The 25,786-nt window shown below is 27.7% G+C and overlaps 1 protein-coding gene across 2 annotated transcripts in view; it reads right to left on the reverse strand.

The window, feature by feature from the left end:
* LOC129958301 (aldehyde dehydrogenase, dimeric NADP-preferring-like) overlaps nucleotides 1–23,359 on the reverse strand; it is a 59,100-nt gene extending 35,741 nt beyond the window's left edge. Inside the window, exon 1 of one of the 2 annotated variants that reach the window (XM_056070693.1) lies at nucleotides 23,084–23,359. The gene's annotated coding sequence lies outside the window, so the exon portion shown is untranslated. Of the gene's footprint in view, nucleotides 1–12,146; nucleotides 12,180–23,083 lie in introns of those variants that run through there. The other variant, XM_056070702.1, reaches the window with a different exon arrangement.
* Between the last annotated feature and the right edge of the window lie 2,427 nt (nucleotides 23,360–25,786).

The following is a 25,786-nucleotide window of genomic DNA, read 5'->3' on the forward strand; positions in this document are numbered from 1 at the left end:
AACATATTTACACTTTTGAACTATAATCTTCTCTCATTTCAGTTCATGTACATAGCACCATGAAAGTACGTTGTTCTTTTCAGAATTTTGTTAAAAAATTTTTTTTGAATCGATATTTATATATATTTCTGTGCATTTTTCATTATCTAATTGAGAGTACTTTTTGCTTTTGTCGACATTATTAAGTGGAGAATAATTACACTAACTTGCGATTTATTCGATGGTCATTATACAGAGAAATACATCATCTTTTTTTATTGTCATTGGGATATTTCCTTTCACGATAAACAATATTCCAAGATATTCATCCTGTAATTTTTTTCAGTCTTGTTTTTCTACTTACTGCATTTCTTTTCTTTTTTTTTTTCTTTTCTTCTTGCTTTTCGTTTTTTTAAATTTTTTTTAATTTGATTTTTTTACATTTCTTTTCTTTTTTATTTTTCGAGCGGGAAAATGAATTTTTTAACCACAATTACTCCAGATTTTGTTATTGAATACTTGATGTAAAATAAAAATCATTTATACTAAAATTAAACCTCCAGATAAAAAATATGAGAAGTAATATTAGGCACATTTGACATATTTAAAGAGTTCAGATACACTAAATATTATAGCAATAAAAAGAGTAAACAAAATAGCACATTAAAATATAAAATACGAAAACTTTTACAGTAACTTGAAGTTGCAGTTTTTAAAACAATACACTATTTTCTAAGAAAAACATTTAATAAGACATTTTTGAATTAAAATAAAAACGTTACTTTTAATTGTCGCATACTCAGTAGGTTGTTAGATTGCTTGTACTATTTAAATTGTATGCCAAAAAAGACTTCCATCACATCTTATAAAATCTTATCCTCATCAATTTAAAATCAAATAAAACCACTGCTATAACGGAGTCAGTAATAAAATAGCTGATTTCTATGCATTCTGAATTGTTTTTTTTTTTTTTACCTGAATATATCCTGACTGAAATTAAGTTATCTTTCTGATAACTATTATTATACATTTCCTTGATATAAACTTCATTATTCGCTTTGGACTTAAGAGTCCTTATTTTAAAGGTAAAAAATGTAACTTTATTGCAAAGAGTGCTGGTTAAACGCTTGAGAGAAGACTTACTGCTTAGTAAGAAAAGGAAAGTAAGAATTTGTATAGAATGCTGCAAAGTATCCGAACACTTCTCATAATTTAATCAAATTGCCATGAAGACTTCTAAAATGAAGGGGGGGATACATAATTGAAATTTCTTAGTTTTTACCGCAAAAGGAAGATCTGCACATAGTCAGTGTGGCTCAAAGGTAAAGTACGCACTTGCAAAGCATAGGTCAAGGGTTCGAGTCACAGCCAAGTCGCATTTATTTAAAGGTTGAACTTTAATTTGAATTTTTTATTATTCATTTTAACGTTCTAGAAGCTTCTATAACCTTCTTTATAATTCTAGATTATTCTGTAAAAGTATAAATTCTGAGTTCTACAAGCAAAGGGATCAGTTCATCACCTGCATGTTACAAGTTGCTTAAAGCTAATAAACTTGATATAGTGTTACTTTGTGACCTTTTATTCTTTGCATCTTCGTGACAATATTGAGATGAGGTTTTATGTTTTCATCCAGATATATAGTCATAATAGCCGCCTTTGGCGACCAGCCGGTTCGCCAGTATTACCGCTCGCTACAATTTTCAATTAAATATTTCAAATAACTTGTCTCTTAATATCTTCTAAAAAAACATTTTTAATCTTCAAATTTTGATAGTCATACTAAACTTATACTGTTGTTTAGATCGTTTCGTTCAATTTACTATATGTATTTTCCTAATTTGTTGTCATTTCCGGTAAGACTTCTATTTAAATTTAAAGTGGAAATGCTGAGATTGCAATTAATATAAAGATATTTTTTAATGAAACCAAGCGTTTTATTTTATTTATCATTTTTATTGTTATTTATTTATTATTATTATTATTGAATATGAGTACTGCAAACAGAATCATTCGGTATTTAAGTCATGTGAATTACAAAATATTTTTCATAATTTATGTAATATCTCAAAGAATAATTCAACAAAAATTTCTCAGATTCAGCATAAAATTCAGTTTTTAGTTTTGCTTTCAAAAGGATTGAAATGAAATCAATAATAATATTTTGTTCTGACCTATAAATATATTTCAAAAATTATGAAGTCTAAATTTAATGCTGTAAGTTATCATATTCTGAGAAATATTCTGGACACACCAAATTTTAAATAAATGAATGAATGTTTCTATTTTCCACGATCAACTAAGACTGATTTATGAAACTTTGAATGATAAAAATTTAGAAAAACTCAACATTTTCATAATCTTAGGCCAATTAATCTTGAGAAACCTGAGCGCTGATTGGCGTATTTTCTTTACAAATTAGCTGTATGGTCATGATTTGAATGGATATCCTGTTCATATTAACCAAAACTTGCCTTAAAATATAATTGATTTATTGGATTAATAATATAGATAGTGTAAAAGATCATAAAATAATTTTTCTTAAATTTATTTTTTAGAAAAAATAATATTTCATATTTGTTTCATTTCCTACAGACACGTGCTGAAAATTATATTTTTGCAGATTTCATTTCCAAAAAGATTTAATTTATTTTTAATTGGAGTTTTAATCAATTTGATGGCAACACTTTGAAAAAAGTTAATTTTCCCCCATGAATGCGAAACGTGCTCTTGCAGCTTAAATTTTATTTTTATTTTGTACGAAAAAAATTGTTTAAAAATATAGTTAAAATACTTATTTAAAAATTAATTAAAAATAGAAACTTAATTTTAAGGTTAAAATATTGGTATCATTTAAAAGATAATTTTTTAATCTTTAACTTGATGTAAAAATCTTTTTTGTGCGGTAATATTTTCGGAAGTCATAGCAGAAACACGCCAAAATTTCGCTAAATTTTTAAATAAATAAAATTCTAATTAAAATTTTGAAACAATAACCCCGAGGTGCACATTCCCAGCCTCCATGGTATACACGTGCCAAATTTGGTAGCTGTAGGTTGAATTGTCTGGCCTGTAGAGCACCAAGACACACACACACACACACACACACACACACACACACACACACACACACACACACACACACACACACACACACACACACACACACACACACACACACACACAAACATTGAGCTTTATTATAAATATAGATAAACTATAGAAGTGAAGTGTAAACTGGAACACTGTTTTTCTCGTTTTAAAAATAATAATAAAAACTATTAACTTGAAAAGAAAAGCTTACCCAGAGGTGAAAAAAGTCATGAAATATCTTCTGTTGGATCTGCTTTTGCTTAGTGAAGTGCAGTAATTTGATGTGGCATGGACCCAATAAGTCATTGGAAGTCTCCTGTACAAATACTGAGTAATGCTGCTTCTATAAACGTCCATAACTGTGAAAGCGTTACCGGTGCAGGATTTTGTACGCGAATTGACCTCTCGATAATGTCCCGTATATGTTCGATGGGATTCATGTCCGACTATCTAGGCGGCTAAATCATTAGTTGGAATTGTCCAGGATGTTCTTCATACCATCGCGAACAATTGTAGCCCGGTGACATAGTGCACTACCATCCATAAAAATTCTGTCGTTGTTTGGATATATGAAATTCATGAATGGTTTCAAGTAGCTGAACATAACTATTTCCAGTCAATCATAGATTCAATTGGACCTGGAGAGCTAGTCCATTCCACGAAAAAAACATAAAACAGCATTATGGATCCACTCCAGCCTGCATAGTGCCTTATTGACAATCAGGATCCATGGCTTCGTGGAATGTGAACCACACTCGAATTTTACTATCAGCGCTTACCAACTGATATCGTGATTCACCTGATCAAGCCACGGTTTTCCAATCGCCTAGGATACAACCGATACGATCACGATCTCAAGAGAGACACTATAGACGATGTTAATAAATCATTAGAGTCGGTCTTCTGCTGTCATAGCCCATTAGAATCAAATTTCGTAGCAATGCCCTAACGGACATGTTCGTCGTACGTCTCCTATTGATTCCTGTGGTTATTTCACGCAGTGTTGCTAGTTTGTTAACACTGACATTTCTACTTCATATCGCTGGTATTAAGTGCAGCCGGTCGGCCACTGCTTGTCCATGGTAGGAGGTTATGCCTGAAATTAGATATTCTAGGCACACTCTTGACACTGTATATCGCAGAATGTTGAATTCCTTAACGATTTCCGATATTGAATGCCCCATGCAATTACCTCCAACTACCATTCCGCATACAAGATCTGTTAATTTCCATCGTAAGGCCGTAATCACGTCATAAACCTTTTCAAGTGAATTACTCGAACACAATGAAATGCTCATTTATACATTTTATATGCGATACTACTTCTATCTTTATTTTTGCATACTGCTATTCCACAACTTTTGTCACCTCAGTGTAAATGAGATGATTAGAAGTTCTATAAAATGATGACACGTTGAGCCTTATGATAATTTAACTATATCAAGAATAAATTTTTAAAAAAGTGCAAATTTTGAAAATTATTACTATTTAAAAAAATTTTATAGAAAATTTTGGAATTCCATTTAAGTGCATGTTTCGTAGAATAAAGTAATTGATAAAAATTTCAGATTGATATTTACTCCCTTTTTGACAAATTTTATTTTGCGGAAAGGCCTATTTTGGATAGCCAATTCAATAGCTTAAACAATAAAAGTATTTTTATGCATTAAAATTGCAATTACTAATAGCAATTAATAAATATTAGAATCAAAAGTATTTTATTTGATTTAGAAATATTTTCTCTGTATTCTGTAAGGAAATTGATTTAGAAAGAGGTTTTGCATATTCAGACCCTTCCGAATATGAAATTTTGGTTATTCAATTCAAAACAACTGGTGATATACAAAAAGAAACGATCTGGGAATTATCTTAATTTATACAAACATTGGAAGGGATCTTGTTTATAAAGAATTTCTTCATTTTTTAGATTTGCAATTAATTGATTCATTAGTTTTAAGATGGGATTTCTAGCTAATCTTTAAAAGATGTACGTTAAAAAATGCAAGCCAAAACATAAATCCTCTTGTTTATACTCGTTCAACAAACTATCAAATGAAAATTAATTATTTTTATTTCATGTTCATTTATAAAAAAAAGAAAATTAATAAGAATCCAATAAAAAATTTAATAATAACAAAAGTTGTTTTCTCATTTTCTTATCAATAACTAAACATTGAATATATTAAACTGAAATTTTCTACTAAATCGATATGTGAAACAAGATTCCATATTTCATTGTATCCCTCACCAGCTATTGTACTCGCGATTCATCCCTGGTTTCTCATTTCTATATACATGAAAGAAAAATACATTCATTTCTACGTTGCACAGATTTCTATTCCTATTTTCAGATCCTTAAGAGAGATGTTTTTTTATCCTCAACTCTAATTAATACTTAATTAAATATTATATTAAACCTTGCGGATAAACAACATTTTTAATCTTGTCATTTGGCACATATATGTAAAGATTAATTAGAATTGCCGCTCTAGAATATGCAATATATAATTGATCTTGGAAAAATAGTGGAATTTCTAAGGTGGTAGCAATAACTTTAAGAGATATATTGTTAAATGTTATCGCAATATGTTTATTAAATGTTATAGGAACAACAAAAGGAATTGGAAATTGAAGATGCTGACAGTGGAATGGCAGTTACTTGAGATAAGAGAATTGTGTTGAATGTTAATGCCCTCCTAAATTATTATACTATCCTTACAAATATTGTCACGTAGATACTTTAGTGTGGAACGCAATGACACACACAAGAAGTAGAGCTAAACCAATTTATTAACGCAACTCTGAACTGAGAACACAGTGACTGATAAATCTTCTGCTTTTATACTAGCAGGGAAAGTTCCAGAATACTTTTCTGGAGACAGTAAGTAAGGTCCAGAGCACTTGTCTGGTAAACTAAAGAAATATCCAGAATCTTCTGGAACATAAAATAAAGAGAAATATAAAATCAAGGAATTAAACATTTACACAAACTGTGAGACGGATTGTCTCCAGCGAGATTCGAACCCACAATATCTTGACCATAAGATCAGTACCATAACCATTCGGGCATGGAGAGTCGACTGCCTCTTTTCAATGCGGAAATATCTACAATAGTAGTTATGAATGATATAGGACATAAGCTTTTGAATGAATAATTTTTTGAAATGAATCTAATGACATTTCCCATTAATTGTTTCGGAGAAGTTTCGCCTTAATTCTTACTGACAAACTGAAATAAAGTGAAACAAAAACTAAATTTGATACGCTTTTTTTTTTATATATGATACTAAGTTTTCTGAAGGAATATCACCAAGTGCGCTGTATCGTATGTTCGGAGTATTGCCAAAGTTCTGAAACTTTCCTGCATTTAAATTCATCTGCCGATATTTTCTTTGAAATGACTTCTAAAACATAATGTAATTCACCTGATAAAAGGACAATTTTTCTCATATCTCTGTCGCCGCTTCAGAAATCATAGATAATAGTATAAAGAGTTTGAAAAACCTTTTTATTTGGAATCATAAATTCGTCGCAAACGCTAAGTTTTTCAAGTTTGTATGGTAATTGCTTTATCAAACGTTTACTTCTATTATATACAGAATTCAGCTTTAGCTAAAATCAGAAGTAATTGTAAGACTGAATATGTTAAGCAAAATCAAATAATTCTCAGGTATATATTTAAGAAGTAAAATGTATCTCGCACTCATTGGAATGCCAGTTTAGACATATAAAAGTATATTTTTAAAAAAAGTTAGTTGTGTTTATATTTATTATGTAAATATTTTTGCTTTTCAGATCTGTGATCAGCATTCATATTTCATACTATTTTACGAGCCTTGATTGAATCTATACTCAAATTTTCTTTAATATTCAATAAAGTACTCAGAATCAATATTTAAATTTTGAATTCTGGTTGTATAAAAACAATGGCTGGCAAGAAAAAAAATGACCAAATTCTAGAAATTACGAAATTAAATGTCAAAAATTTACAGTTAGAAAATGCAAAATTAAAGTCAAAAGTATGTAGATACGATTTTAAAAATATAATTTTGAAGATTTTGCGATAAAACTTATAACGATGCAATAAACCACCAACTTATCAATAAAATAAAATCTTATTCTATGAACTGAAGCTAAAACGTAGTAAAAAAAATCATATGATACCCCAAATGAATGCATTAAAGTTTTAAAATGTTGCCAAAATATAAGACAAAATTAGATCGAACAGTTAAAGAAATTGCTATAATTTTAATAGACATTGTTTAATGGTAAATAATTGAGCCCGTTATTAAAATTTTTACTTTTATTCTACATAATAAATGTCTTAAGAAAGTAATTTAAATACTAGCAAATGAATAAACGATATGATTAAATGATGAATCAGACTGAATACGTTCGACTAAAAAAAATGAAATTGATAGAAATGATGCTTAAATTAATTTTGGGAAAAATTGCTTAACGATCAAAGTAAAATTGTATGGACAATGTTACTAATGCCACTGAAATGCTACTTCTTTTAAATTTTAAAATGATGTAAAATTCTTTTTTTGTGCAATGATATATTCTGGTATTTCTGGGCAAAGACGCTAAATCTTTTCATTCCTATTTCACCCTGTTTATAAGGGCGTACAAATGTTTTAACATAGCAGTTAATCCTTCTAGATGATAGATGCATGTTATATGGAAGTAACTGATGGAAAAATATGACAGATTGGCTTAAATTATTTTAAAAATTAAAATTAAATAAAAACATTTAATCAGAATTATTTTTTAGATTAGATAAAAAATGATAATTAGGTAGTTTTTTTTTTTAAAAAAAACTTCTTTAATATTAAATTATAATTTTCATGATAAAATTTTCAATAAAAAGAAATCAAAGTTTTTGCGAAGATTTTTAATACAGTATTTACTTTCACTTGCTGTTTAATGGAAGTAATCATTAAATTTGATTATATATTTTCAAATATATATTTTATTTTTAAAGATTACACTATAAAAAATTAAACCTGTTTTAATCCCTTGGCACTTTTATTATTTTAATGTATTCATTCATAATTTTATTTAATCAATCGTTTGTAATTACAAGCATTCATACTTGGCTGCATCAATTTTTCAAGGACATCAAATTTCCTTTATTATTTTGCTTTATAAATCAAGGATTTTCTTAAACTTTTTTATATTTATAATCAATTTCTATCTTATCGCGTATGTTTACATAAAAATAACTTCGTTCGATTGCTGGTTACATCAAAAGTATTTACTGAACTGGCTAGAGAAAGAAAAGATGTGATAACTATTTGATAAAAAGATAACTTTTTAAGTTAATAAAATAATATTTTGATAGAAAACAAAGAAAAAGTTTGTCCTTACTTATCTGATACACCTTTTCTATTTGTTTATTTTATTTAGAAATATTTATCTATCAGCTATTCAATGTTACGTTCAGATGCCTCCCGATTAACACCCCCTCAAAAAAGATAAAAAATGGCGGTTTTCTAATCTCTGAAAAATTTTGCTGTATACCTTCTAAATTACTGAATGAAAATGACCGAACGGCAAAACAATACTACATCTATTGCTTTTTTCAATTAACCTTAAAATTTTTATATATTTCTGTTAAAAAATTATTAAGACATAAGTCTATTAATTAATTAATATTAATTGGAACAACTTTTTTGGAGCCTTATACCAGTATTCTTTCTTGCTCATGCACCTGGTTTAGCTTTTGTAATCTCAGTCAAAATTTCAATTTTTCAGCAAAAATAAAAATTATATGAAATTCACTAAAATTGAACAAGATGACTACAGAAGCTGTAAAAAAAATTCTCTTAACTTTACCCTCACTAAATATGCAATACTTCCCTGGCTTACGGCAACTCATTATATTACTGCCTGCCTTTCCCCCTATTCAGAATAACTGAACTTAATATACATTATTAAAAATATTTTTATGAGTTATTTAATATGAAAAAAATATTTATTATGAAATTCAATTTTTTTACAAATAGAATGAGCATCTTGAAAAGTATATTACATTTAAAGAGTATATTACTTTACTTATAAGTAAAAAAAATACTGGATATTTTAACAAAATAGTTTGTTTCTAAAACTATATAAAAATTCTAAGAAATATTACACTCTATGTAATCTAAGTTATATTAGGTGTACAATAAAGGCTATTATGATTTTTCCTTAAAATTTTAAAACTGTTCAGCTCTTTGCATAAATATTATTCAATGGACTATTTTCTTGAACAAGTTTCTATGAAACAGCTCAATTCTGTTTTCTTATGAAAAAAAGGAAACAATGTTTACACATGCGTGTACTTTAATTTAATTGATATTATTTTTTTTAATAAATATAACAAAAAAATCGTTCAACTATAATAAGAAAAGAACACGTGATGTTCGAATAGCGATGAAAAATTCTTATGAATCAGATTATTAATAAAAAAAATGAAAGAAACGTTTGAGCATAGATTACAAAATGTTTTAATTTAAATCTATAGCTTCGGTTCGCCAAGAAAATCAATTTCCATTGCGAATGTGATGTCAAGAAATAAATGATTGTTAATTTAATTGTTAAGGGTTGCAAATTTCTTATTTCAAAAAAATTAAATATTCTCGGCAATTACTTCGCTAGTAAATGCAATAAATTTTAGAGCAAGGTACTCTACTGTCATCAAGTTTACAACACTTTCATGAATCGTTAAGATTACTGTTATCAATTAAATTTTAATTTACTGTCTAACAACTTATTTGGCTTTAAGCCACAGGAGCAATATTTGTTATTTACAAACATATTTGTAATATATATAAATTTTTGAATGGAAGTTGGTTTTCAATTCCAGGAATCATGGTAGAGGAAAGAATACTGAAACTTTCTCAAAATCGTGATAGGAAAACAGGAAAAATACTATTTTTATAAATAACAGCCTAAAAATTAAGTCAGTTACAGGGCGAATTTTTGAATACTTGCATAAACAAAAAATACCATTTTTCTAAGAAGAAAACAATTTATGTTTCAATATTCAATAATTAATTCGTAAGTAACGAGCAGCATTCGAAATTTTTTGATGTATTATATCATAAACCTTGTTACAAAATGTCGTGTGAATTACGCAAATCTAAAACTAACGTAGAAAATTAACAAGGATTATAGGAAAAATACCAAGGTGAGAAATTTTTAAAGGCGATAATGGAAAAAAGATTAAAAAATAAAAACTAATACCAATCATTGTTTATTTATTCTTTCAAATTTAATTTAAAAGAACCTTGAATACAGTAAATCCGTATAATCGTTACACTGTCACGGAATAATACACTCAAAAGAGGGCAAAATTTAAGAGAATTAAAAAAGCAAATCCTCTTACATTATACTTTTCTATTAAATGCAGTTCTTAAAAGAATATTGGAATAAAATAAAGCTTACATAAAGAAAATTCGCTTTTGTAATTTAAAAATATATAATTTTGAGCAAAAGATTTCACATTTTTTTTTTTTGTCTTTTTATCAAAAAATGCTTGAATATATTTCATTATCTTAGTTCATATATATCTTTCAAAAATTATTGAAAATGTTTAATTAAAAATATTTTTATTAAAGAAAAAAAATTCCTAACATTTTTTTTGTTTCCTTATAAATGTCGAAATACTTTTGCAAATTATGTATATGTATTTGCCAAGAAGAGAAATTTTCAGAAACAGGAAATATGCTATAGTTAATATTCCATCTAATGGTGACACAAATTTGCAAAAAAATAGTTTGGATTAAAAATGCCGAAATGCTTGTTCTAGGAGCTTTAAAAATGATAACTTTTAAATACGCCCGCTTTTTACATAAAATTTTTCTCAAAGTAACTTATTTTTAAAAGTATTAATTATATAAAATATATTTATTATTATACTACTTTCATAACAATAGAATCAGAATAAACTATATAATTTATTTTTGGTATTCTTATTCTTATTTTTGTATTATTATATTTTCATATTCTTTTTATATCCTTTAACATTAGTTCCATTACACACTTTCATCACTTTTTTTATTTTGTTATAAAAAGCTAAAATAAAATATCTGTAAGATTCTATTATATATGATTGAAGGATTTTTTGATATGATAAATCTAATATGGATCTTTCATTCTTATTTTGAAAGAATTCAACTACAAGAAATAAATTTACGAACAAATCTTTATGCTTAGTATTTCTTTAGAAAATCTTTTCGTAACATACTTATTCTTTTTTTACAACGAAACCTTTTAAAATAATGTAAATAGCAAAATGAAATTTATAAGATATTAAAATTCCTCTTTAATGGTAATAATATAAAAAAGAGAAAATGTTTCGCATAAAGAAAGAAATAAACAATTGGCAATTTGAAAAATGAGCTGAATTCAATTTTTTAAATTTTAATATAACTAATAAAATATCAATAATAGCTAAGAAAATAATTCCTTGGATATTTTTAATTATGTTTCTATATTTTAAAATTTAATTAAATTTTTTTTTGTTCAAATTAATTTTTTACTTTTTTTTGCATGATTTGAAGATGGAGACATATTTACAAATTGACCATGTTTTGATATGCTTCATGCATATTTTGTGTTAAATTTTTTGATATGCAATACACACATATATTAAAGGTTGTAAATTATGCACAATTTTTTCAGATTCTTATATTTCCAGACTTTTTTTTCAGATTCTCATATTCGTAATTCGTTCTTATACTCGTTGATTTATAAACGTTTAGAAAAAATAATTGCATTATGTTTTAAGGTCTTAGTTGTCAAATTTGTTAAATAGGGCAAATAAAAGTAAAATTCATTTTTAAAAAGAAACATAAAAGCATAAATACAAAGTTATTTAAATACGCACGGAGCATATTAAAATTTATATTTTCGATGTTTAATCTATTTTTACTAATAAATTTGTACTGTCGAAACGCATACTTTTTTAACAATAAAAGAATTATATAATAAAATAATGATAAATATTATTGATCTATAATACAAAATTAGAAAAACAAATGTTTCGAAAGTGCGATGCATTCTTCATCTAGTGTGTCAGAACTTACCCTAATTCGTCAGTCCAGTTGGCACATCCGTAGCTGAAATAAACCGGAGCAAAGCGAAAGCGAGAAATGAAAATCCCTAGTGCAACTTGTTATATCACTACTTTCCTTGAGAAAAATCAGTTGAAACATTTCAAAGGATTGATTCCCGGCGGCTCATTCAAGCGCTAAGAAACATCTCTTGCTTTTCGGTTCTAGCCTGATTAATACAAAATTGATATCTCCGATGCCTCTTGACACAATGCCCTCCTTCAGATTTTATGCTTTCTTATTAGGATTATAAAAAGTTCGCATAAAAGAACAAATCCGCAAAACGTTTATCAAATTGGTTATATCGTAGTTACGTCAAACAATTCATTCTTACTCATCTAAATATAACAGAAATATGTTATTTTAACGCAAACGATATTTTTATATTGAAAGCAAATATAGATAAATGAAAATAATTTACATGCATTTGATTAAATTTTTCACAAATGAGTTTGAATATTTATTTAAATTTATTAGGAATTTTAGTTATTTAAATTAGCCCTGTTAGAAAATTCTTACTCACAAACAGTATATTTTTAAATAATAATACGGCATTTTCGCTTGTTCATGATAGAAGCAAATTTATAAATATTTATGCCGAATGATTCTTCATAATTTTTTATTACTAATTCAGAAAGTTTTGATTTCTTACTATTAAAAAATGCAACTTTTATTTTTTATTTATTCCGAAGAAATTTCCTTTTTTTTGGCAACAAATTGAAAAGAAGAAAATTGGAACGTAATCAAAATAGTTTTTAAATAGAAATTGTATTGAAAGAAGCGTAAGAATGCAGATTTTAAATTCAGAATATTCTATCGCTATTATATTCCGAAAAAAAAAATTTTTAATGTTTGAAAAAAATTTTGGGTCTACTTGTAAAAAAATTATTTTTTATTCGCATTGTATTTGAATTTTTAAAAAAAATCGTTTTATATTTTGCCTTTAGAGACAGAATTCAGACAGAAACAAATTCCACAAATCGTAACTGAGATTTAAATTAAATTAGCTATAAATAACTTTTTAAATATGTGCATGATCTTCTAGAAGGAATTTCGTTATTTCTATCGTCAACTTATTAAATTTTAATTTGAAACGTATTGAACGAGATTTAAAACAAATTCATATTTTATAATGAAGGCTTTTATAGCCCAGTATATTTAACATGACCCTAGCGTCCTTGATTCTTTTCAATCATTTTATTGTTGTGATTTGGAAATTATATGTAATAATATAAAATGAAACATAAAATAGTGATGCACAGAGCAAAAATGGGACACCCTTTAAAACATGGCTTTAAAAAAGGCGGTCTCGATGTAACTAGGCGTAAAAATAATGTTTTTTTTTTCTCCTGTAACGCTTGCTTTCCTTTAAAATTTTGAAATACTACCTCTGAATCCTTTTATTTGATATCTCTCAACAAGAATTATTTTTATCTTTGCGAAGGGGAGGTACTGAATAAACTATAAGTATCGGTCAAAAAACTTACTATTTGTAAATTACAATTTCATGTTATTTTTAGTTTTATAAAATATCTACAACGATTGTTGATTTAAACTAAATTAAGTTCAATCAGTTAGTCTCCATCTTCCGTTCCATAAAATATATATTAAAAAAGCTTAGTTAGTTATTAGATATGAGTTTAACGTTCCATCATCCAGGAACACCTGGATGTTTTCAAGAGTGCAATTATTAAATGGGTCATCTGGATCATTGACCTCAACGGAGAAAATACCAATTTCACTCGATTGCATAACTAGAAGCTAAGTCTGATTCCACATCTTTGTGGAGCAAGCTTGAAACTAAGCAAGTAAAGAAATTACCTGTCAGAAAAGTTTTCTTTCTTTCTTTCTTTTTTTTTTCTGTCTGGGCAAAGAGAGTGAGAACAAAGAACAAATTAAGAATATAAACAGAAAACTAAAATACATAATGATCTCGCTAAAATAATATATTTTTTTATAATGAATGTTAAAAGAATAGATTTTTATAAAAAGTTCACTACAACTTTATTTCTCCAGGTAATAAAAAAAGTTTTTAGAATATTAAAATTGCTCTATCATTTGAAAAATTATCGTTCTATTGTTACTATTACTGTCATTTCTGTCATCTTCTCTTTTTTTAAAAAAATATATATTGAGTATAATTGTCCTTTGTCACTTGAGAAATAAATACATAATAAAATCTGAATGATTAGCAATGTTCTCTGTCCTCTTACATCGCTAATCTGTGAGATATTAATTTTTTTTTAAGTAGAGAATTTTATACGACAGTTTTGAAATAGACGAAATTTTTACTATCAAGCATTTCGGTAGTTGAAGATTTTAATTTTAGGAAAACAGCTGTCAGTCTCTAGAACAAGAAACCTGAATTTCTTCTTCGGAACTGAGCGAATATTTGTTTTTAAAAATGATAAGAATTTTGAACAGTTATAAAAAAATACACGAATAGAAATAATGAATTTAAAAACAAAATCTGTAGTACAAAAAGATACCAAAGTAAAAGAGAACAATATGTAACAGATAGCGTACAAAAACAAATAATAAAAAAGCGAATAAGTTCCGTTTTACAAAACATTCACAAATTTGGAACCTTAATTGCTCGAAGTTTATAACTGCGCAATCTTTCAGGAATTAAATGCAGTATCAAAAAAAAAAAAAAAAAAAAAAGAGTCAAACCTCACTCGACGAGCATCTCTCATAACAAACAATTCGTATAACTAACAAAGAAAAATGCAAAAAAAAAAAAGTGACACTTTTAACAAGCAATGTTTTGCAAAGTGAGTGATGAAGCACCATCGTGACCGTGACGCCATATTCAGAATTTTTCGCTTGTTTGTTGATTTTTTTCAACAATTAAAAACGGAACTGTAAATTTTACAAATAATTGAATTATCAAAACAAAAAGAAAAAAATAATAATTAAAGAGGCATTTTGGTAAGCATCATAGTTCACGATATGAAAGAAAAGTATTTCAATAACATATGGACACAAAGCTAGGAACTGAAGAAGTTGTGGGGGAGATTTCATCAGCAGAGAGGGATACAACTGCATGAATATAGCGTCAACATTCCATGAAATAAGAGAGATGCTGAAAGCATAGGAACAGTCGCATCCAATGTTGAAAAGTATCGCCCCTATAAGACAGTAGCCATGCATAATACAAATTCATTTGACGATAAAGCTGTGCCTCATTTTATCCAAATTTTGAAGCATAACCAAAGTCTAAAAGTAACTTTCTTGTTAAAAAGCACGCTTTATAAATAATAAATTACACAATTATAAATGAGTTTGAGTATTTTTCGGAACGGAATGCATTGTCTTACTTTAAATGTATCCCTACGGAAAAAATTGTTTTGTTTAACAAATGTTTCGCATAACGAATAAGATCCGGAAACGAATTATACTCATAAGGCGTGGTTCCACTGTAATTTAAAGATATGTTATATTAATAAGGTTTAAATAACATACCTTCTTATACCCTAACTATTCCATGCAACATCTTCAAAAAATAAACCACTTCTTGTGATGATGAAAAAGGGAATCTAAAGATGCAAAATAAATTTCTGAGCATATTTTGATACACCATGTTTACTATTTTCCGATATTTTGCTAAGTATATGAAATATCTTCGAATGTCTACTACTGTAATAACTTTCTGACAATAATATATATATCTTCATCCGCTTCATACAATTAAAATAGTAACTTTTTTAAATTCTTGTAATAAATTTCGTTTAAAGAAACTTGCAAAGCAGAACAAATTGAATGCTTCGTTTGAATTTCATATCCCAAATTTTATGGTTATTTTCAAAGAAAGTTATTACAATATTTCAAAGAAATATTAAAACTTTTGATATTTTTTTGTTTAAAGATTCATAAGTTATTCATTGTATTAAATACTAGCCGCCTTTGACGACCAGCCGATCCGCCAATCTTTATGCCAGTTAAAATTTTAATAATTAAATATATTATACTCCTATTTTAATAGTTTCTTCATCAAAATATTTTTAAAAGCTTCACATTTTGATTTCATTCATAATATTATAAAGGCCTTCAGTCATAATGTAATATGTATCTCTCTAATTTTCTGTTAGGTCCCGTAGAATTTATGCTTTAAATTAAAGTGGAAATGGTTAAATTGCAATTAATATAAAAATATTTTTTACTAGAACGGGGCATTTTTTTTTAAATATGAGTATTGAAAACAGAGTCGCTGTGTATTTAAACCTAATGGGCACTAAAGAATATCTTTCTTAATTTATATAATATCACAAGAAGCTTTCTGCAAAATTTTCTCAGATTCATCATGAACAGATCAATTAATTAACAATGTTTAGTTTTAAATACATGAAACTCTAAGAAAATAAACAGAATCCTTTGAAATAATCGATTGGAAGCATGTTAAGCCTTCAAAACCAAGTTCGCATCCGTTGAAAATAGAGTTGTCAACAATCAGAAGACAATGCGCATGCGTGCATTTTCAACTCCAATTATGGTAACGCAAATGCGTGAATTTTCTATGCTAGTTGAGGCAACGCTACGGAGATTAGAAATTTTTAATTTCCTTTATTCAGTTTTATTTTAATTCAAAAGTACTTCAAAATGAATCTGCAAGATCGATTCATTAACAATGTTTTATTTTAAATGCATCAAACATTAAGAAAATAAAAAGAATCGTTTGAAATAAAATCGTCCGAAAATATGTTAAGCCTATCCTCGTTAGGGGGGGAGGGACTGAAGCCTTACTCATTTGGCGGTGGGGAAATAAAAAGATTTCTGGCGGGAAAGTTAGTTTTTAATTAATAATTAAAATTCTAATTAAAAATTCAAAAGAGGGATCTCAGGTGCACTTTCCCGACCTCCAAGGTATGCATGTGCCAAATTTGGTAGCTTTAGGTCGAACGATCTGGCCTGTAGAGCGCCAATTCTCTCTCTCTCTCACACACATGCACACATTGAGCGTTATATAAGTATAGATTTAAATTCAGTTGCTTATTTTAAACATCATTAAGAAACTTACGTTATATTTCCCTATTTAATACTTAATTTACTCTGCTTTTGCATTTGCTTTATCAAATACTGTTTTTTATTTCAGTCGTCCATTTATAAATAATTACTAAGAGGCAACTCTTTCTTTTGAAGGATTTAATCAGTTTTTTTTTTCAATCCCATGTTAAAAATTCTTATTTAGGAGTCGTATTACAAAATAATATGAATAACTTAATTAATTTCTTTATGGTATGTAAATTTCTTAAATGATTTGATTCATTCTAATTTGCATAAAAATAATGTATCACACTTCTAAAAACTTCCTTTGAAAATTCAAAGAAATCTTTATTTAAGACCACAGCATTATCTATCAGATACGGAAGCCCTCCATGCTTTATAATTAGATCAGAATTTTTAAACTGCATAATATTTGTTTACAATTTATAAACATTTGCAGTTGTGTTTTTTTAATGAAAAGACCACTATGAAATTAAGAATTCGTAATAACGTGATGCATATCAAGCCCGCTGAGACAATTTGTGTCATTCATTGGACATTTTTCAAGAGGAAAAACAAGGTATATAATGTTGACAGCACAGCGCAAAATGATGCAAGATGTCCAGATTTGATTGTCATTTGACTTGGATTCACATGAAATTATTACATTTTTTAAGAATGCAAAAATTTCTTATTAATTTAAGATAAGTAGTTTAATTTTTAAAAAATGAAAGTAAATGAAATGGAAATTATTTATTAAATAAAAAAATAAAAAAAGAAATGCTTTAAAACCAACAGGATTGCATCAGATTCATTTCTTCTTTATCGTGAATCTGATTCAATTTCATCTTCATTTTTCCTTATAAATGCTCAATTGTTTCTATTTTATCAAGAAACTGACAGAATAATATTTTTCTTTTATGTTTAGTTAGATGGATTTAAAAAACTACATCATTAATTTTAGGCTTTGTTCACAAAAACGAAAAATTGTTTCTTCCCAAGAGATAGAGCTGACTTCACGAGATTAAGAAATTACTTTCTTCAGTAATATTACAGTTCATTTCATCAACAGGTGGTACTGACATTCAAAATCTTTTTTTTTTCAACTGCATTAATTTTACATCTAGCAACTCTTATTTCATTTTCTACACATTTTCATGTAAAATAGATAAACGAGCATAATTTATAAACTTCTTATTAAAGATTATAATTTTGGCATTTTATAATCTTAATTCAAACTATATTTCATTACTAGCTGATATATTCAAGACTTTTAAGAATGAAATTATCATTATGCTTTTTATTCATCAAAAAATTATAGAATTTGTGTATTAACTGCACGCCGCTGCCGAATTTTTTGGCTTGATTGCAAATCGTTGACGAACATTGTCAATAGATAACATGACAACTTTGTAATGAATAATATCTTTCGAGATTTTGGGGGTGCGATTAATCGCTGGGATGTGGCTAAAACACAAATATGAAAAATTAAATATTAATTGCTGCAGAACCTTCGTTTAAATCTTTCTTATACTTTAGACTCTGTGAACTAAATTTGAAGTACTTATATATATCAAATTATGTGTTTTTTAATTACATCTTATAAAAGAAAAGAAAAATGTACTTAAAATATCAATACTCGACGAAATCCTTTTTCAAGTTTTGATTATTGTAAATACAGGTTTCTAAACAAATCTTAGCCGCCATAACGCTTGCTTGCACCGCACTGTGCATGCGCAATAGAAACACATTCTTTTCAGTAATAAAACATTGACTTTTTTCATTTATTGTTACGAAACCTTCGCTAAATGTCATAGCATTTATTAACAAAATCTGAGGAAAATCTATTTAGTATAACTTTAGTATGAAATAAATTTTTAACAGAAAGAATTTAAAATACCATGTAATTTCGAAGATTTAATGAATAGGTTGGGATCTAATTTAGAGTGTTCCTTTACATCGCCAAAGATATGATTTTTCCTTCACATCGCCAAAGATGCCAACAATGCCAAATCGCCAAAGTCGAAAATCAAAATGGCTGACATAACTGGTTTATAGTATTATTTGTAGTTTATAGTTAATCTTATCGGTCATTTTGTTTGGCGACTTGGCATTGTTGTCATTCTTGGCGAGATGAAGAGGTATTCTAAACTAGCTTTCAATCATTAATTGTTGTATTTAGTCTAATATTAACTTTGAGCATATATAAATTTTAAATAAATTTTATTTATAAATATATAAATTTTTTATTAAGAAAGGGAGGATAGAAACCAGTCATATATGGCATTTCTGTATGAACTAAATTTCTTTCGTGGCAAAAAACTGTAATAAAATTCAAACCAATTTAACGTGAAAAATCCCCTTTATTCAGCTGAACATGAAAGACACCTTTAGTTTCAACTCTACCAAATGGATCCTTTGTGCGAAAGTACTCAGATAAAAATAGATACAAAAGAGATTTTCTTAAATTAATTCAATTGCATGTCATTTTATATTCCAAATGTTTTTCAAAGTTGCAAATATTCTCCAGTTTGAACAATTTAGTTTAAGTCATTGATGCAAATTCAATTTAATGATATTATTATGAATACAAAACGGTTAAATTTGTAAACAAAAGGAGATAGAAGCGATTTCAACAAAGTGGAGATCAGAATTAGAGTGAAATAGATACTATCTATGGACCAGAATGCAAACACAATGCCCGTTTTTGACGCTTATAAAAAGAAAGATCATTATCAGCAGCAAATTTGCTAAAGATCAAACGGCGGTAAAGAGAAAATGGAAGCTTATTAATAACAATACTTTTTCATAACTCCATCAAAAATTTTCAGCTGTTTTGAAAACATATCATTTTATGACTTCCATTTAAGTTTTTAAAAATAATTTTACAAGAAAAAAGTTCTTAAATTAAGATCTTTCTGATGAAAAATTCCATTTTACAGAGACAGTAATAATAAAAATAGATTTGAGAAACTTTTAATTTCGATTTAATGAGATCAGGAAAGGAAACAAACTTTACAATTTCCGAAAGGCAGAAATTTAATGTGAAGATTACAAACATAATAAATTATACTCACATTTAATAAACGAAAAAGAATTTATCCCATTATTAATAATTCGTAAATTTTATCTTTCTTATTAAATCCTCTGATTTGAGGTAATTCCTTTGAAATTTTTGCATCTGGTCTCCAAATAAAGAATCGTTATGTTTTTTTTAATTAGAGATTCTTCACTTATTAGTAAAGTTCTGTAAAAGTAATAAAAATGTTATGCAAATCGATTATTTTGTAAGTCATTTTTAACTCTACGTCTTTCAAATGCATTTCTTAAAATATTTAGCTATCAATATTGAAGTTATATATGTTAAAATATTAGTCTAAATTATAATAATTATAAGATTTCAATTGAGGTTGTAAATGAATGAAAGGATATTTTTAAACTGACTAATATTATTTACAATCAATGTAATTTTACATATTGATAGATGTCTAAAAAATAATCAAACTATATTTCTTAATATTTATCAAATCTTCATTGTATGAGCTAAAAATAATATTCTACTAGGATATAGCTTCTATATTTGAAATCCATGGTCCAATATAATCTATTTTTATTAAATATTAATTGATAAACTGAGTTATTGAGATGAAATTTCCATTTTTGGGGGAAATTACAAGTTAATGCTTTAATCAATTGCCATAAAAACTTCAATACAGCCTTACTAGCACTCCAATATACATGAGAAAAATTTTAAATGTGAATCGTATGCAAAAAAGTAAAAATTTCTTTAATATTAGTACTATACTGAATTCCAAAGTGTCCTTCTCCATAAATAAAATGAATAATTTTCCATATATAAATAACAATGAAGCTGTATTTTATCACATTAATTTCATTTTCTATCGAAAATATTGTGTAAATATATGCAGACGACAAAAAATCTTTCTATCGTCTGCAACTTTATTTTTAATTAGAATATGAAAGTCTGGTTTTCCAATGTTTTATTAAATCTTCTTGTTTTTCAAATTATTATTAATTGTTACCAAACGATTTTTAATAGCAGCAGTAGTCTCATTATGCAAAATTTAATTAAATACTGTGACTAGCAACTTCAATATGTGTTTACAACATTGAACAGAAAGGTATCCATTTCAATCCGCATCGACCATTAAAAGCAGTCAAATTTTGTATCAATTTTTAAGAAAAAGGGAACATTAAAACAAGTTTCACAGTAATTGTAAGAAAAATTTGAAAAGAATCTATTTCGTTATTTGAAATTCAATAAGCAATATAAAAATTTCAGTTTCCATATTTATTTATTTTTAAGTAAGACTAATACGAAGAGCAAGTTAATAAATTTGGATATAATCTCTTTTAATTCACAGCAACTGGCTATAAATTAATATATATAGAATCGGACAACTGTCCCAAAAGTTAATCCAATAGTCATAAAAATTATAAATTGAAAAGTTAATGCTAAATCGGTAATTCATGAATTTAGTTATTTTAATAACGATGCATTTCCTTTAAAAAACTTAAAATTCTTTCTAAATCCTTATTAAAATAAAACTGAAAATTGAATGTAATGTCAAATCAGAGAAATTTTTATTGAATAATTCTTTGGGATATTGCACAAGTTATAAATATATATATATATATATATATATATATATATATATATATATATATATATATATATATATATATTGTAGTAAACATAAGACGTTAATGCTGAACGATTTTTTTTCTATTCATATTTTTAAAAAACATGCTTGGTTTCAGCAAAAAAAAGTTTTGTTTTAAATAAAGTTTAATCACTTCCGCTACAATTTAAAATTCAAAGTTTACAACTGCTGACAGAAAATTAGAAAGATATATAACACAATAAACAGAACAGCGTAAGGCTTCTACAATAATAGTTATATAAATATCAAAATATGAGATTTAAAAACATTTTGCTGAAGAAGCTATTACAAGCAAGAATATATCAAATTGAAAATTTTAGAGAGCATTAATCCCGACAAATCAGCTGGTTGACAAAGGTGGCAAGTACTTCATAATTGTTTAAAAAAAGCATTCTTTTCCATTCAATAAGCAACTAAAGGCAGACGATAACTTTTATCAAGTTTCTATAACACACTGAACGCCAAAAACAAATTAATCTTACACAGAGTAAAATTTTATATTATAAAAAAGAAAAATATTTCAATTTCAGAGAGTATAAAACAATTTTATTAAAAATAAAATACGAAGAAGTTGAAAACACAATAATATATGTGATGATAAATTAGGAGTAACTATTTTAGTTTAGAAATATTAAGAACCGTTTTATCATTATTGCTTCTATTAAATTATGTTTCTTTGTGTATTGTTCAAACTGTTTAAGTAATAACCTCCTAATTTTCAACTATGGTAAGATGATGCGAAAAACACTGGAATTCGCACTCCAATTTTCGAATTTCAACACCACATCGTTAGCAAAGCTAACTAATGAGAGATTTCTAGCATTTAAAAAATAAAACAAAAAAGAAATTTAGTTTTTGAGGCAAATGCAAAATCAAAGTTTTTCATCCAACAAGGAATCGACAAACTGCATATGATTTACAAATAATGCAGCTAAAATTTTGTAGACTCTAAATATGACAAAATAAAATTTTTGCATTACAGATTCATTAAACTATAAAAAAAACATCCATTTTTTAAAAAGTAATACTCAAAATTCAAAATACAAAGACATAACATTACTTTTAAATAATTTGAGAGTATGTGAAAAAATCAAAAATAAATGAGAATGGTTTTGTATATACAGTAATTTTAAATCCGGATACAGAAATTTTTTAATTGGATTAACCATCTTTATTGTGATAGTTATTCTATTTCTTATAGCACCAAAATTAAGATATTTCCTTAAAAGTAATCAATCATACCTTTCCAACAGTAATGACGTTAAAGATGTCTGGTGTTACTGGATTTAATTCAGCATGGTGGTCTCAGTAGTGCCGTAGAACCCACTGTCCAAAAAATGTACCGGAAAACCTGATTAATTCCCGAATTTCTTGTTTGCAGACGATTTCTACTTTCCTAAACGCACTTTAGCAGACGATTTCAACTTTCCTACACGCAGTTAGTCCTCCACAGCAACCTTACCCTTGATAACTTGTCAAAGCTGAAAAAGCCTTTGGGTAACCATTAAGGAAAGACTTCGAAAGAGAGAACTAGACCGGTGACCTGGTTAATGGAAGGGCCAATGGCCCAGATTCGAACCTTGTCCCAGACCCCATTCTGAAATTTACACAGATTCTTCTTCTTTAATATTTTTTTTCTTTTTCTTTTTTACACTAATGATCGTACAGGCTTATTTTCACATAACCATTTCAGTCACGTGGCTTCGGCAGTCTCAATGGATTTAGAGAAAGAACTTCTTATATCGCAAGAGATAAAAATCAAACTAGTGTAAGGTGTTTGCTTTTAGTAGAGGAAGTTGCCGAATGTTTTTCTGGCTGTGAGAAAAGAAAAGTAGAAAATTACGCTCACCGTGTCGTTCACTTTAGCTGCTGGAGGAAAACAAATAAGGCGAGGTGTGTTGTTTTTCGCTGATTATATTCTGGGGCCGCATCAGCCCAATGGCAGAGAGTATGTATGGGCCGCGTGCTCAGAGGATCACGGTTTGGGTCTCGATTCTTAACCGTGTATGCGGATATGACATATGTAATATCTACAAACAACTTTGCTATAATGAGAGTTGTAAAACCTTTAGTGAAAAAGAGAATGCCAGCTCAAGTGCCGTCTTATTGATTTAACTGCAATGATATTTAAGGTTTTTTCGACAGCTGAGTAAAATAAGCTATCAAATTCAATACAAAAGTTGACTCTTCTTCATATTCTAAACCAGCGGGAGTGATTTCTCCTCAAAATTTGCTCACATATTCTCTAAATATTGTTTTCCCCTTCCCCCTTCATAAAATTATAGGCACTAGACAAGGCCGTAAATACTACGAGAGTTCAGATTGCTTTTTTTCTGTATCCCATTGTCTGCTTTGAAAAAGTTGGATAATAAAGAAAGTCAATATTTGTGTATTAAGTGCATGCCAATGGCGAAAAGTAGTTACAAAATATCAATGTAGATCCTTCATGCGTCCTAATGTTCTATTTTTAGAAGAAAAAAAAATTTTTTTTTGGTGTTAATCGCTGACATGAGGTTAATACACATATACCAGAAAATATAATAAGCATTTTAGACGTCTTTTTTCACCGGTAATTTAAAACCAATAATTAACATAGAACTATAATTATAGTCGCAAGATCGCAAAACAAATTTCATTTATTTAAGTCATTGCGTTTTCAAATTATCAAGATTATATGCATGAAAATGTACAGAACCTCTTAACATGTTTAGGTCCAAATCTGATATGTAAATGTACCAAAATCTCTGGTACTTTTAGTTTTAGTTTAGTTATATTAACGTCCCGTTTGAAGCAACACTAGGGCTATTTTGGGACGGAACTCGTAATTTTGAACCGCGGTCAGATGACGAGGACCACACCTGAGCTGACAGCCCCCTCTCCACACCACACCAGTGGGAGGACGTTTGGTCAGGACGGATTTAACGTGCAACAGACCCCCTTACACGACGGTTCTTCGGTGGAATCGGGTCTCGAACCTGAAACCCTCCGGTTCTGAAGCCGAGATCTGACCACCAGGCCACCGCTGCCTACAAATCTCTGGCATATTTACATACATCTGGTAATACTACATCTTTATACCAAATTTTGTTTTTCTAGCTCTTTTCGTTTTGTAATTACCGCTTATCGTATTCGGCCAATCAGATAGACAGACTTTCACTGAATGGAATTTCATCAAAATTTAACAGAAGTCTCTAAGTACTAAATTTCATTTATATATCAAATTCAATACTTTCTCTTTGTATAAGCGAAAGTGAAAAAGCAATTGGGAATTATTTAATCCTTTGCAATTAAATTTGTAATAGACCGTTTTTTTTTTTATATCCATTAGTCAATGTTTGTTTTTCATTTCGAAATTTCCAGACTCTCTTATAAGGAGATTTTTTCTATGCAAAATATTTTTCTGCTTTATTTAAACATAAAAATGAGCGTAACAGCTATTTGGAAAACTCAGAAATGAGACAGTAAGTTTATTAAATATGTTGTTCATCACTTGTGAGTGTAATTTGGTCTTTTTTTATCACTAAAGAAGTACTTTTAGCAATACAGAGTTTATTTATTTAAATTTGGCATTTTCTTTATGATGTAATAAAAATTTTAATGACTAAATTAAGTTCATTTCGTGAAAAACGAATGCTGTTGAAGATGTTATAAGTAGTTAATGCATTTATTGGCGATTTTGAATTAAAAAGATTACTCAAAACCTTTAATATTCTTAAGATTGTCAATATTTTTCTCAGTCATTTGAAGTGTAGATTAAGAACCGCAGATTGAGTGACAAGTCGCTTTTACTCGTGATGTTATTTTAAAGTGGAATTTTAGTTTAATAGCAAACAACCTAATTTATAAAATTTTTTTTAAAGAAATTTAATTAAAATTAGACAATGGAATGAAAAACATGAAAATAAAAGCACTTAGGTTTTAAATGATTTGATGATACAATACATT

Source organism: Argiope bruennichi, chromosome 2 (genome assembly GCF_947563725.1).
Source record: "Argiope bruennichi chromosome 2, qqArgBrue1.1, whole genome shotgun sequence".
NCBI lineage: Eukaryota > Metazoa > Arthropoda > Arachnida > Araneae > Araneidae > Argiope > Argiope bruennichi.